This window comes from Poromitra crassiceps, assembly GCF_964638095.1.
Source record: "Poromitra crassiceps genome assembly, chromosome: 1".
NCBI lineage: Eukaryota > Metazoa > Chordata > Actinopteri > Beryciformes > Melamphaidae > Poromitra > Poromitra crassiceps.
Genome location: NC_139623.1, coordinates 108609161 through 108621145, shown reverse-complemented (window position 1 = coordinate 108621145; position 11985 = coordinate 108609161). Strand labels below are relative to the sequence as shown.

At 43.1% G+C, this 11985-nt stretch overlaps 1 protein-coding gene across 3 annotated transcripts in view; it reads left to right on the top strand.

Annotated features, from left to right (window-relative positions):
- The first annotated feature begins 9219 nt into the window (after positions 1–9219).
- satb1b (SATB homeobox 1b) overlaps positions 9220–11985 on the top strand; it is a 119156-nt gene continuing 116390 nt past the window's right edge. For all 3 annotated transcript variants that reach the window (XM_083634348.1, XM_083634346.1, XM_083634349.1), the window contains exon 1: positions 9220–9493. The gene's annotated coding sequence lies outside the window, so the exon portion shown is untranslated. The remainder of the gene's footprint in view (positions 9494–11985) is intronic.

Here is an 11985-nt window from a genome sequence, read left to right as displayed (position 1 = left end):
ATTTGGCCCACACCCGCGTCTGAACCTAAGGTGAATATACCTCTACTGAAACTCACATTAATTAATTCCTTGAGGCCTAGCAGCCCTTAAGGCATTTTGACCCAATACAAATATTCAATATAGGGGAAACTCTGTGATTACTGAAGAATGAATTAACAAAATTCAAGATGATTTTAATAGCCATAGTGAGTAATCATAATTACAAAGGAGGAAATTGTCTTTGTGCAGTATGCAGCACAGCAATCACATTAATAGCAGAATATGGAGCAGACAGAAAGACAATCTCCAAATTATAAAGTGCAAAGTAAAAGTCCCTTAAAGTTACATTTTAAAGTGACATACTGTATAGTGGGGTCCATGTAAATGTCAATAAAACATACAGTAAAATGTCCAGTAAGTCCTTAAGTGATGTTTTATTTGCGGGGGGAGGGGAGGAAGGGGGGGGGGGGTTTGACCAATTAATTAACTCATTGAGTGCCAATGACGACAATCGTCGTCAATTCAAATAGTAACGTAGAGTGCCAATGACGACGATTGTCGTCAATTGCGTTTTTTGACGGTGGGACGTGGATCAAAGCCTGATGCATCTCCTGTGAAAGTATGGGGGATGTCGAATGTGTAGAAGCTATTTTACGGACCCATTAGGTGGCGACAGTGCTCTCCAGATTAGAGAAAGGTGAGGATAAACAGCAGAAGAAGCCCCGTGATGAAACGGAAACCGATGCTGGAGCCAGAGCCGTATAGATTGCTCTGGCTGGAGCTAACGTTAGCTGCAAACAGCAGTCAATCCGCTCCCACAACTGAGCCCCTCTGTCTCTGCTGCATAGTTTCTCCACACGATTAGCCGCCAGAAAAGCAGCACCCGACGCCGAAGGGCCAAACCATTCTCAGCAGTCCGGTTTGGCTTTTCGGTGTCGCGCTGGGAGCCGGCGCACAAAAACGGAGCGCTCCGAAAATAGACGCTGGGTGCGTGTTAGGCTGTGTGTTAGTGTGGGGATGAGTTTCTCCAAGCTCCGCCGGCATGCAGGCTGTGTGTTGGTGTGGGGATGAGTTTATCCCAGCTCCATGCAGAGATTCGTCGCCTGACACACGCAGCAGAGCGAGCAGAGCCACCAGAGACACTCCCAGGAGGAGGAGTTTGCAGTTGAGGGGGGTGGGGGTGCTGTTTTATTGAAGGAAATTACTGTTCAGATGTTTCAGGTCAGAAAATATTAGCTTCAGAGTCAGTGATTTGCTTGAAATGCTTCATTTCACAAAAGGCTCATTATCTCAGCTTCTAGTATGAAACGTCTGTTTTTGGTGAAATCAACCTATCTTCTCCGGCTGATAACTAAAGAACGGAAAATGATATCAATAAACTTTTTTTTTGCTGATGATACAATAGAGTCTCATCGTTCTTTGTGCGTGTTCGGTGTTTACATAGTAAAATCACACAATATTCTGTGGGCCTCGAGAAATCACTGAAAAACGCTCTGAAAGGGCTGGCACTGGGAGCATCCGTTTTCCAAAAGTGGCTGGCACTCAATGAGTTAAAAGAATGAATAACTAAAATGTGCAAAGACAATAATATAGCAGAATTAACAGACTGGTCGGGGAGGAAAGTCCGTTATATTGATGGTGGATGGCAGTGGCCAACATCCGATAAGTAAATAAGCTAATAAAAAGGCCCAAATCAGCCTGATATATCAGTCAAACCCTGCTGGATATATAGAGAGAGTCTGCTACTACTGGACCTTAACAGGACTCAGCTATGTTCAAAAGAGGGAAGTTAGGATGGATGATGTAAAATAAATGAAGTAAACTCAGTGAACTATTACCTGAGTGAACGTTTGAAGAAACCTCATTAGTTTGAATTGGCGATGACCCAATAACATGTCAGGGCCATATTACCTATAGTGCCTCATCAGAACCCTTCAATTCACCCAGACATAGAAAGCTCATTGTTTTTAAGTAGCAATGCCCTGGATTGAGTAATGAGTGAGGAGATGCAGAGAGAAAGTAAAGACCTTCACTGAGTCAGCTTCCACATTGCCTCCTAGACTTACTGCCTGAGCCTCCGGATCTTTCTGGTTGTTCTTGCGTCGGCTAAGCTTTATTTGAACTGAACTTATTTTTGACAGAAATGGTTTACATGCGATGGTGAGTTGAGATGAGTCATCATAGTTAAATTCCCCTTCAAATATTAGCACACCGAGTCACTGTAGTCTCTCTCTCGCCCGCTCTTCCTCTCTAGTCTCTTTCGATGATTCATCTAATACAAGTTAGTGAGAATTTCCGTTGCTTTCCACTGGGCTGTGATTGACAGCCACATACAAATGGCTTAGTAAACAGTTGATTTCTTCAGCCTAAAATTTGCAGTAATGTTAGAATCAGTTCTCAGTCACTACTATCTGCGTCGCTAAACTGACACAGTCATATTTCTCCCAGCTTTCGTTGTTAAAACTGGGTGGAAACGATTTGAGAGTAAAAAAAAAAAATCCTTCGCATAACCAATCCAGAGTCTTTAGGACAGCCCTTTATAGAAGTTCTGTGCTTGTAAACAAATGAAACAATCAAATAATGTGGCGTTGCTCAGGACATCCATTTTCAATGTTTTAAAAAGTCCTCTCCGTGTTACAAAGTGATTGGCTGGATCTCCAGTTTCTTTCACTAGTGAGGATAGTGAGGGAGAGCATCCAGTAACTTGACAAAGGGGCGTTTAGGTTAGTCTCATGTGGTCAGACCCAACATCTTACGTCGGCACGCTTCCAGCGATGGAGGGTCTGTATCACAAGTCAGCAGTTCCGGGTTTTGCCAGGGGCAATGCCATGGTTCCAATAGTATCATGGTGGAAGTCCGGCTCTCTGCGTGCACCGTTCAAAATGTACCACCCCACGAGTTGCAATAAAAAAATAAATAAAAAAAAAAATATATATATATATAAAACGGCTCTCTCAAATCAAGCAATCTGATTGGTTCACAGCCATGGTATAAATACCGTATACCACTCTCATAACCCATGGCCATGGGTTATGAGACGCAACTCTCTTACTAAAAGGCTTTGGTTACCTCAAATGACAATGTAGAAAAAAAAAATGGCGGAGACAGCTGTCAGATCCTTGTGAATCGATCTTCGCTTATAACTTTACTAATACTTCGCAGAAAAGGCTGTTAACCCCGCATTTCTAAATAAGACGTAACGTTAGTTGGTGTCGGGCTTTGCAGAAAGCTCTCAGCTTCTCAGCAAGCGCCAGGATTGGCCAATGTCAACTTCAGTCTCCAGAACGATCCAATCAAATCACCCGCACGTCTATCTTCTTGCTAGAGGTCCCGCCTTACAGTAGTGTTTCAACTGACTCTATCAGAATGCCATGCCAGTCGGACTTATAGTATTATTATTATTATTATATTATCATACTTGGAAACCGTTTTATAAAAGCAATATAGCACTCGAGCTGCGTGTGTTGTGGCATATATCCCGCTGCTCAGCAGTTATCCCACGAGGCCGCATAACAGCTGATCAGCGGGATATATTTGCCACAACACACTGGCTCTCATGCTATATTGCTTAAATATATATATATATATATATATATATATATATATATATATATATATATACCGGTATATATATATATATATTTTTTTTTTTAAACATCAAATGCAGAATTACAACTAGAAAATACACAGATAGCTATATTTAAGAGGGACTAACAACATACAGCAACGTGACAAACCAGAAGACAAAGGCAATCCAACCCACTTGTCTTGCACCAAATTACCAGTAATCAATACAACGTTATTAGTTATGCGCTTTTTTCTTTACAGTCCAAGCTTCATTGTTTGTGACAGTCAACACTAAACTGTGATTCACAAAACGTAAACAAAAATAGCCCTGAAACGTGGCTGAGCGAGTGCATTATCCACAGATTGACACTCTGCAGCTCACAGAGCGAGTGCATTATCCACAGATTGACACTCTGCAGCTTGCAGAGCGAGTGCATTATCCAGATTGACACTCTGCAGCTTGCAGAGCGAGTGCATTATCCACAGATTGACACTCTACAGCTCACAGAGCGAGTGCATTATCCACAGATTGACACTCTGCAGCTTGCAGAGCGAGTGCATTATCCACAGATTGACACTCTGCAGCTTGCAGAGCGAGTGCATTATCCACAGATTGACACTCTGCAGCTTGCAGAGCGAGTGCATTATCCACAGATTGACACTCTGCAGCTTGCAGAGCGAGTGCATTATCCACAGATTGACACTCTGCAGCTCACAGAGCGAGTGCATTATCCACGCATTGACACTCTGCAGCTCGCCCAGTTGTGCATTAGTGTGTAATAGGCACTATTAATAAAGATGAGCCATGCGTGACGCTGCCTCCTCAACAGCTCAACAGTTTCTCATGCCTGACTCCTTACCGGGGATTCAGTTGTGTGAGTTTGGATCAGTCTAATCACATTTGTTTAATTAAGCACTGCTAATAGACTCTCCAGGAGATAGGGTGTCTGGTTGTGACGGCGGCGCTGCATTGAGATGCATGTCAGACACAGCGGCCCGGTATCGCACGGAGCTCCCAAGGCTCTGTGCTGGTTGACATGCCCGACATCCTGCCACGTCTGCAGGCCTGACACAAACAAACCGGGCTGGAGGTTGAACGGGAGTTAAGCAAACCATGGAGCTTCGCTGCATGTCTGACATGGAGGTCCCCTTGTAGTAATTAGTGAGCAATTGACTTTTTAACATTTCAAACATGCTCTTCCTTCACGATTCTGCCATGTTTGTAAGTCTGTCCTCCGCATACAGGTGTCTCTCTCTTAAGTAGTAATAATCTGAGACATTTTCATACAAATAAAATGCCATGTTCTCTCTCTCTGTCTCTGATTGCTATAACACAGTGATTCAACATGAAAGCACTACATCTGCTGTTTCCAGTAGCAGCAACATCAGTTTGTTTGTAATCAATAATGGCTGAACATTCATCCATCCATCCATCTTCAACAGCTTATCTGGAGTCGGATCGCAGAGGTAGCAGTTCCAGCAGGGGACCCCAAACTTCCCTTTCTCTACTCTGAGTCTCTCACAAGTGACTGAGCTCCTCACCTTGTCCATAAGGCAGATGCCAGACACTCCCTAAGGCAGATCCTCCTGAGGAAACCCATTTTGGCCGCTTGTGTCTGCGATCTCGTCCTTTTGATCATGACACGTCCCATTCATGTTTATTTTAATCTGTATTTACCCAGGCAAGTAAGCTGAGAATGCATTCTTTACTGTTCAACAAATTGCAGATTAGTTGTAGAAGGAGAGACTTGCTCACTTCTCCAACACAAATGTAGAAGGAATGGAACCACTGGATCTCCAAGTCACAGGCCGTGTTCTCCACGTGCAGCGACACACTCAGTGACTCGTGCTGCCACAGAGGATGGGAGAGTTTACACTTGACAGTGATTAGGCTTCTTTGCTGTTTTCTTTTGCCCAGCTGACTGACATCCCATTAACAGCTGTAGGTTTCTATTGTTTTGACCTGCTCTCATCTCCTGTCTGGCCCTGCAGTACATCTTGGGAGAGCAACTAAAAATGAGAATTAATAGTGTTTCATTTGAGAGGTGAGCTGGTTAAATGCAGCTCTCTTAAAAAAAATTGAGGTCCCTGTCGCTTCTCTCACAGATTCAAAAAGATATGGACTAGAAAAGTGAGGCGGACAAGACATAATTCAACTTTTTTTTCCCTTTTTTTTTATAGATGGTATTTTGCCTTTTTGAGACGATTGACAGGGAAGAGAGACCGGGGGGAATGTGACATTCGACAAAGGTCCTGGTCTGGATGCAAACTCGGGATGTCCAGGTCGCTCATTAAAGCGATGCACCGTGTTCAGTTTCACAAGGAGGAAAAGCACAGAGAGTCGCTCTGAGGTGATCAGAGAAAAGGGAAAATCTGAAAATCCACAGCTTACCCCAGATAAGGCGACTAGGCAAGTGCCAGTCGTCTCAGGAATCCTTGTTAATCTTTAAAAGGTGAGCAATTATAAACGAGTGACTGAAGAAAGTTGCAAAGGGTAACCACAAAATCAGAACAAAAAAAGGGCTGAGCATTCCAGATTTAGACGAGACGTCTGTCTTTTAGCTCTTGGGCATCTTTCTGAGACAAATTACTTTCAGTAGTCAATAGCCTGTAATTAAAATATACCCACTTGATGGAGAGGCAACAGTGTCTCTCTATTTAGTTACGGGTTGGAAAGATTAATTCTTGGGTGTAGAACCCTTGTAATTTTACAAGTGCTGTTTATTGTCCTCCTCAGAAAAGACTGCAGACGTTTGAGGTGTCTCAGGGCCCAGCTCAAGGTCTACTTTGATTTGTTTACACTTCACACATTTCTTTTTTCTTTTCTCTACTTTAGCCGTGCCCCCGTTATGCGTCAACAACATAGATGCACATACCAATTTGCATTAAGGTTTGGAAATCTTCCACAGCTCTCACACATAGCTCTTCACTAATAACCCTTCTCTGTTTAGTCCTTGCATGTGTGTTCAATGGAGAGGTCAGGGCCATGTTCAAACCCTGACTTGAAAAGACCTAAGGAGAGGGCTCATCATTATAGCTGCCCTGTTACTCTCTCTTCTCTCGCTACCCAGTAGCTACCCACTTTGTGCTGGAGAGACTCACCAGTCCCCCTTGTGGTTTAGATAGGAACTGTGTGCAGACTCGGCAGCATCAACATGCATAATCCAATCTTTGAATTGTTGGATAAATAAATGCTGCATTGAAATCGCCAGCTGTTGTCCGTAATGATGAAAACATCCTTAACTTAGCATGAATTTACAATTATGCACCAGGCAAATCTGAATCTCTTTACTGGAACTTTTCAATTCCCATTCATTCTCCCAGGAGAGTGCAGGAAACAGTGCTGTTGTGAATCATTTGGAGAGACACTGTGTATTTGTGTGTGTGTGTGTGTGTGTGTGTGTGTGTGTGTGTGTGTGTGTGTGTGTGTGTGTGTGTGTGTGTGTGTGTGTGTGTGTGTGTACGTGCATGTGTGCGTGCATGTGTGTTTTGAATTGTAGATCTCGGATGATTCATAATGAAACTTTTGTGGAGTCCCAAAACCACAACAATTGAACTTTTCTGAGAAGTATTTGTACGTGTCAGCTTACGATAAAGGCTAGAGTGGTTCTGTGTTTTCTATGATAAATGTCTGATAAAGTCACCAAGGACAATCTAAAAATTAGATTTTAACAAACCGAAACCTTTTCTTGGGCTTTCAGCTCCTGCAGGCTTGAATTCACTCTATTTGAGCTATTTCTTCCACTTTTATGTTAAACAGGATGTAGAAATGCAGTGTAGATGTAAAGTGATCAGTCTGTTACATATGAGAGAGACACACACTCATATTGCACATAAACAGCTGCATTACCTGCGGGCTCCGGCACACCTGCTAGTGCAGAGCAGTTAGCCTGTGTGCAGATGCAAACTGTCAATCATTTTATACACACACACACACACACACACACACACACACACACACACACACACACACACAAGACAAACATACATAAAGACATGCATAAAGACATACTCATAAGAACACAAGCATATATGCAAAAGCGTTAGCAAGGGCACACACACACACACACACACACACCTACTTCACTCACTCTCACTCACACACACACACCCACACACTGATACAAACATGTGCACACACGAGTCTATGATGCACACACACACACACACACACACACACACACACACACACACACACACACACGCACACGCGCACACACACACACACGAGAGGCATCACACACACAAAATCATACAATCACAAATACTAATCTAGTCTACACGATTACACTTTATTTGTATAGCATCTTTCATACATAAAATACAGCTCAAAGTGCTTTACATGAAGAAATAGCATGCACGCACGCACGCACGCACGCACACACACACACACACACACACACACACACACACACACACACACACACACACACACAAATACATACTGTTGTTGTTCTTGCATGAGGAATTTTCATCTTCATTTCAAATTTCAATGTGAAAATGCATCTAAACGTAAAATGGTTCACCTGAGACGTTTAGTTACACAGATTTGTATTTATACCATACCATCTTCCTCTAAAAATAACAAAAAATGTAATGAAAAAGGAGGCTAATTTATAAACCACTCTCTCAAAATTCAATTTGTCTCCTTTTGGATGATGCAGTCCCAGCTGGAAATCAAAAATAGCTCATTAGACACTAGGTGAAAATAAAAATCTATCATGTTTTTATCCTCTTTGCCTCTGTGGCTTAAAGGTGTCCAGAAAAGGAGAAGACAAAATTACAGTTCTGCCATCCTGTAAATTTACGATTGTGCATTCCTTTATCCTTTTGCTCTTTTTGGATATCCCCACGATATAACTGACTCTTAAAATGTGATCGAGAGGCTTTGTACAATTGCCACAACTTAAGCAACAGCTTGCATTGAGGGGAGGGAAAAAAAAGTCTGTCCGGTGCAATACTCCTAGATTTTAGGTTCATCACTGAATAATAGGCTACTGAGAATAATTAATATTTTCCTCTAAAAGCCCAATTTAAATTTGTGAAATTAATTTGCAAACAGACCTCAGCCTCAGCATTGTTTAGGAAACTTTTTTTCCTCCACAGTTCGGTTTTTAAACGAATCGACCCATATACTTTAATGAACGGGTAATAGAATATGGGCAATATAATCTGATCAAACAAACCTGCAGTCAGACTACCGGGCTTATGGTTCATATTCTCCTCAGGTGTGAGAGGAGGATAGTTGGCAGGTTGCCATCCTCCACCAGTAAAACAACAACAGTCTTTCACTCTATACCGAGCTAAACGCATATCGGTGCGCGCAATGCTGCATTTTACCAGACTTTTCCCCCTTCTCCTTCTTGACATGCAAACATGTGGCGTGTAAATATGAAAATGAATGAGCGTGAGGGCTCTCCTGGCACTCCCCCCCCCCCCCCCCCCCCTCTCCCCGGAGAGCAGCGCGTCGGAGAGGAGCGGCTGTAAAAACCAAAGTGGGGCAATGAGACAAGCTGCGCCACAGCTGGCAAATCATCGATTTGAGCATCAGAAACGGGGAGGGGCGCTCGGTTTACCTGCCAGCCTCTCAAAGCAGCCCTCCTCTCCTCACATGCCGCTACTCTCCTCCGCTCCACTCCAGCCCCTCTCTCTGCCCGCTGCAGCGCACGCCGGGTTGCTCGCATTTTTGCGCTCCATCCGCTGTGTGCAGTGCACTCCCCAACTTCAGCCGCTTTTGACGCAGTCTGTCTCCGCCAGTGCGGATTTGACTACACCCCCTTCTCATCCTTAGGACTTTTGACCTTTTCCCCCCACACTTTTCTCTCTCCCCCGCAGAACAGTTACCTACCGGCTTTTTTGTTTTTTGGATCTCTCGTCGTAGAGCAGCGTCTGAGGTTGCTCAACTTTTGATGGAAGACAAGAGGTCGGGCGACTGCTGACTTTAAAGGTGAATATCTGTTTCTCTGCCTTTTTTGACGTCAGGTCTCTTGTCTCTTAACTGTTTCTCTCGCACACGCGGCATACGGTTGATTTTTGTATTTTATTTGATTGTTTTTGTTAATCATATTCGTAGGCTATATATTTTGCATGACTCATAAAAAGAAGGCACGTGCGTCCTTGGATTAAGAAGGATAAATTACTTGCTCTAAATGAATTAGGCCTACATATTTCCAGACAGCAAAATAACTTTATAACCCATATAAGACCAACGTTAGTGACTGATGGGATTTAATATTTCATGGGCAAAAAATAACTATGATGATAAATAGGCTACTACACGCATCACTTACATTTGTTGCCAGCCGTTGCATTGTTTTCAATTGTGTAGAAACAGGCCTGTGTGGAATAAGCAGCGCTCATGTGACAGGTACCCTACATGGGGTTATCTCGCCTAATTCATTTAACAACTTATGCTATTCATTGTGCACAGCAGAAGAGCAAGACCCTGCTCCAGAACCAACCTGATGATTTTAGAAACCGGTGGAATTTGTTGAAGAAAGTTGATCAGCCTTTATTTATTTCTTCCAAATTATTCCTCCTAAAGAAATAGTCAAAATTATCACACTGTTGCAGTTCTGTGCATGACTATTTAAGGAGTATCTTGGATTACTTTAGTGGCCTTCATAATTGTTCTTCTTTTACCTATTTGTGTGTGTGTGTGTGTGTGTGTGTGTGTGTTGACAAACCACATTCTTGATCAAATCGCTGACATATCTGTTATAGTGTAAAGGCGCAGGCTCTATCCCATTCCAACTGGCCATTATAGGCCTACTTTTTATTAGGCCATTAGACCCACTTCATTTATTCTCTCCACATACTTACTACGCATTTAATTACGTGTCACCTTCCTTCAACACATGTATAGCTTCATCATGACATATCTTGTGTTTCACTTAGCTCTCAAAAACGCACTGAGGCCAAATTGATTGCTGTGAGGGAGAGAGAGAAAAAAACAGAAGCTGTAACAGGCTTAAAGGGAATTTGAACAGTTAAATATTTGTTACTTTCTCTCGGCTTGACTTGATGTGAGGTATTCAGATCGGTGTGATGATAGGTTGGCTGTTGGTCTGCCTTGTGGCCTTTGTCACAGTGCTGATAAAGTAATTTCAGGTACAACCAGACCTGTGTGTGTGTGTGTGTGTGTGTGTGTGTGTGCGCACGCCCGCATGAGTGTATGTGTGTTAGAGCTAGAGAGAGAGATAGCAGTTATAAGAAGGTGTATGTACCATCTTAAGATTGCGTGGTGCTCTGTGGTTTTCTCAGGTTTGAAAGGTTTCACTCTCTGCTCCTCTGCATAGAAAACAACTCACATTTCACACACGCCAGAATAGCCACTGTCCTTAGCTGTTTGAGCTCATTTATATAAAGATCAGTCATAATACATTCATAAAACAAAGACTAGAGTTTCTAGTATAAATGTGCTTTTAATTTCTTAATTGAGTGATGAGAATGATCATATAAGCAGAGTAAATCAAAGTAACACTTTGCATTCAAAGCAGAAGCTTGATTGGAATATGATTAAAAAAAAAAAGTAAATATCCTCAAGAATTTGTGATGGCTGACAGTTTGGCTGGCTGCTTGCTGTCTCGCTGCTGCTGTCAGACTGTGTACTTTTCTCGCTCGCGTGCAATTTACAAGGTCAAGCCTTGGCAACTTTGCAGGAGAAAAAAAAAACCCGGTTATGGCATAACAGCGGTGATTTTATTTTTTTTGCTTTGTTTGCTCTTTGTTTGTTATTTGCAGATCTGTGGCAGCTCTTGGTGCTGTGGTTGATCTGGTCATTGCCTTTCGAGAGCAATGACACAGAGCCCTTTTCCTGTCTCATGCTGCCAGTGTCACTTTTTGCAAAAGTCCTCAGACAGACGAAAGCCTCAACGGCAAACCTGAGCGTTGACACAAGACTTCTCGCTTTTTCCTCTTCGCTCTCAGCCTTTGAATCTTCATCGCGTGGCGCATTGCAAAAGTGGCACAGAGATGCTCACGAACGCATCCACCACAGTAGCTTGTTGATCTTTTGGAAGAAGAAAAAATCTCCTATCTAAACTTGTTTGACAGGAATGATGAGAATCACAGGGTGAGGATGTTGCTGCGGTGCGTACTGTGTGCCTAAAGGGTCCAGCTGTAAAACCCACCAGTCAGCTGAGTTTAATTAATTCCTCTCACAATTAGGAAATATCTCAAAGATCCCAGATGGTTTTTCCCCTTTGCTCGTTCGTAGCTTATCTTTTCATGACCCCTAATCGAAACTATGGCAGTGCACCAGGAAGTCAGAGTGTAGCGTTGGCAGGCACGTGAGAAACGCGCCGACAGTAGAGGTGATCACTTGCTTGATCTTCGGCTCCTCCGGTGTTCCCTCGGGTCCTCCCGTTCCCCCCGCTCCTCCGAAGCCTTCCCAATCCCAGGGACATGTTTGCGTCGCATGTCCCCTAATTGCCACTT